Source organism: Raphanus sativus, unplaced genomic scaffold (assembly GCF_000801105.2).
Source record: "Raphanus sativus cultivar WK10039 unplaced genomic scaffold, ASM80110v3 Scaffold5246, whole genome shotgun sequence".
Classification (NCBI taxonomy): domain Eukaryota; kingdom Viridiplantae; phylum Streptophyta; class Magnoliopsida; order Brassicales; family Brassicaceae; genus Raphanus; species Raphanus sativus.
Genome location: NW_026620546.1, coordinates 1 through 3,269, shown reverse-complemented (window position 1 = coordinate 3,269; position 3,269 = coordinate 1). Strand labels below are relative to the sequence as shown.

Here is a 3,269-nt window from a genome sequence, read left to right as displayed (position 1 = left end):
ACGTCTACGAAACATGTAGACTACATATGAAATCTACTTTCGAAAGTCAAAACTTGGGTGAATTCTGGTCAATAATAAAAACTAACCTTTTTAATGTGGTAGACTAAAACGGAAGTCTAAATGTATAAAGTCAAAACTTGGATGAGTTTCTGGTCAAATAAAAAAAGTAATCCGTAAAATTTTCAATTGCAAAAACTAACCCAAAAAGTAGACTGACACGGACGTCTACACTGTCGTAGACTGACACGAACGTCTACACTGTCGTAGACTGATTGAAAAGTCTACGTAGGAAAATAAATTAAAACTGAATTTATGTATTATTCATAAAGTTTATTCTAGATTTTTTTGTTTGAAAGTGTGTTAGTTAATCCTAATAGGTTTGAGTGATTTTGAAAAGAAAAAGTGTTGTAGTTATGAAATTATAATACTTTTGATTTCACAATGTTGTTAGGTGTTAGACTGTAGACATAATTGTAAGTCTACGTTTGTAGTTTTATGAAACATGAAATATTTATTCGCTAATTTTGTGAAACTGTATTTTTTTGCAGGAAATGACTCAATTAACGGCCGTATACGGAGAATTTGGTGACGATGCTGATGTGTCTGATGATGAAGATGCTGATGAAGATAGTAGCAGTGTAGACATAGACTACACTGCATCCGTTAATCATAAAAAGCAACATCAGTGTAGAAACTAACAAAATACTACACTACATCGCACCGTAGACATCAAGGTTTATTGGAGGAGAAAGAAGGTAAGCTTTGGATTGGTTCTGTTTTTATGCCTTTTCTCGGTGTCTATGACTTGTAGTTTCTCTGTAAACAATCACGTTGTTAAGTATGTCTATGTGCACATAACTCTCTTCTTCTGACAATAGTGTTGGTAGTGTTTCCTCTATATAAATTAGACTTCAAGTGTACTCTGTAATAATAATATCTGAGTTGATAAAGAATTGGCTTTTAATTCTAGAGCTTAAACAATATATTTTGTTTGTAAATTCTGACAAAAAAATTTAACTTAAAACTCGAAAATAGATTGAAAAATGTTGACAACACAAAAACTTAAAGTGACCATTAGAACAGTATAAGAGAAAAACAAGAGGACCTTCTTGCTAATACATTTTTATATGATATTCCAATTTGTCGATAACGCCTCGCAGATTCGTGAAACTGAAGAAAGCAAAGAAACCTCATTCAGATCATATGTTTTCATTATTTAAAAGATTCTTTTTATTTCTTTCTATCTACAAAAGGATATGATGATTTGAGGAAAACGACTTACCCGCCACAAAATCATAGATATAGTCACACTCTATTTTCACTGAGTACTTGCGGCCCGACAAATACATGATAGGCACACCAGGAACCTGCAAACCAACAAAAGTTACCAAGCGGCGGCCAAAGACATGATATGTGAAATTGATCGTTACCAGAAACATGAGCAGCAGATAAGTTGTAGAATGTCTAAGAGGCCTTCTATCGAACACATTAAGGGCACAACGAATTCACAGATTAGTTTAGCAGCAAAGCAGAATTTTCGATATCAGAGCTACAACAAGTTGTGTCAGAGCTACACATTAAGGGTTTCTCCAAATAGAATCTACCAACACGATTACCATATGTATTGTATAAAGATGAGTCGCTCCAAAAACCAAGATCATGACCCAAGTCAACCTCTCTCTCTCTCTCAGATATAGTCCCCAACTTTAAAGACAGTACTCTACATTGAGTCTCTTTCCTTCACGACCAAGCTGAGAAAGAAAAAGCAATAAAGAGACGAAAAAAAGAAGACAAAGCTTCAATACCAAACTTTTTTTTTCAATACCAAACTTCTTTAATAAAATCTGGCCTTTTGGTTGTCTCTTTCTTTTTATATATTAACCTGTATTTTTAAGTTCTAGAGTTTTAAACTCAGTTCTTTTAGACATTTACAATATGTCTCTGACAATAATGGCTGATGGTGTCGAAGCAGCAAGAGGAGGAAGTAAAAGAAAAAACAGCTTATTAAGAAAACAACTTGCTGTAGCTCTGAGAAGTGTTCAAACAGAACATCATTCCATTCTCAATATCAATCTATTGTATACAACAAAAAGGCAAAACAAAGGACAGTAGTTAGAATAAGTTCCACGAAGACAATAACACTACAAAGATCGATTACAGCTCTGTGGATTGGTTTGTACCTTGTTCTGGATAGAGAAGTTGATGAAATTAGTATCCACCAGAACTCGGTAAGGAGGAACCATGTTAGTGTTGTGAGAAAAGAACATCCCTGATGGAACATTTGGTCTGATCCCAAAAACAAAAAATTTAAATCTAAAGATTAAAAACACACACACAGAAAAAGATTACAACTTTGCAAAAGGGTTTAGCTAAATTTCTAAGCTTACACGTTTCTGGGAAGTTCAGTGAGGCCTTTCTTGTTCGGATTCAGAACTCCTCCTTGTAACTGAAGAAGAAGAAAAACAAAATTAGCTTTAGGAAAAGGCCATCAAATTTCGAGGAAGAAGAGTCGTTTGACTTACTGCTTCAATCCGCTTTGTGGCTTATTGTTTTCTTCATGACAGCAAACTTCTAAGGCTTCTTCGCCCTTCCCATCTTTGAATCAAAGAGTAACAGAAAACCCTAGAATGAAGCAGAGGGATGGCGAGAGGTTTTAGGATTTGTTCGAAAGGTACGAGAGACAGGAGACAAGACATTGAAGACCAACTCTCAAATAACGCCCCAAGTAAAAGCCCAAACACAGGGATGGCGACAGCTTAATCGCAGAGAAGTTGGAGATGATGAAGAGTGTCGTGGAAATCACCATGAGAGAGACAAACGGCGTGGATTAGGGTTTTTTATCCAACAAACTTGAGAAAGAGTATTTATATGCTGGATAATTTTTCTGGTTAGGTTAAAAAAAGTTTGGTTTACTTCATTTACGTTAATTATTTTGGTTAAATCCGGTTAAGTTATATTTTGTGTGTAGACTTCTTTGTATGTCTACAACGATTTTTTTCGTTTTTAAAAATAAAATAAAATATGATTTACCAATGTTTTTTTTTTAATTTTAAATATTCATAATATGTGTTACAAAAAAAAATATTCATAATATATGTTACAAAAAAAAAAATATTCATAATTGGAACATTTAATTTAAAATTAAAGATATACACGAATAAAATAGACTGTCAGAGACGGCTACAAATTTATAGACTTTATTGTAGGTCTACGAAACCCTAAACCACAAATCTCAAACCCTAAATAATTTGCTTGATACTCAAAAAGTC

The 3,269-nt window shown here is 33.7% G+C and overlaps 1 long non-coding RNA gene across 2 annotated transcripts; it reads right to left on the bottom strand.

Annotated features, from left to right (window-relative positions):
- Nucleotides 1-942: 942 nt before the first annotated feature.
- Nucleotides 943-2,827, bottom strand: LOC130507689 (uncharacterized). Of its 2 annotated transcripts, XR_008942396.1 has the most exons (6): nucleotides 2,523-2,827; nucleotides 2,388-2,446; nucleotides 2,181-2,286; nucleotides 1,431-2,073; nucleotides 1,283-1,367; nucleotides 943-1,170 (listed from the first exon to the last, which is right to left on the bottom strand). It is a non-coding gene; the product is annotated as an uncharacterized LOC130507689 (long non-coding RNA). The 2 variants fall into 2 exon arrangements; XR_008942395.1 differs by having other exon boundaries at nucleotides 1,431-2,286.
- Between the last annotated feature and the right edge of the window lie 442 nt (nucleotides 2,828-3,269).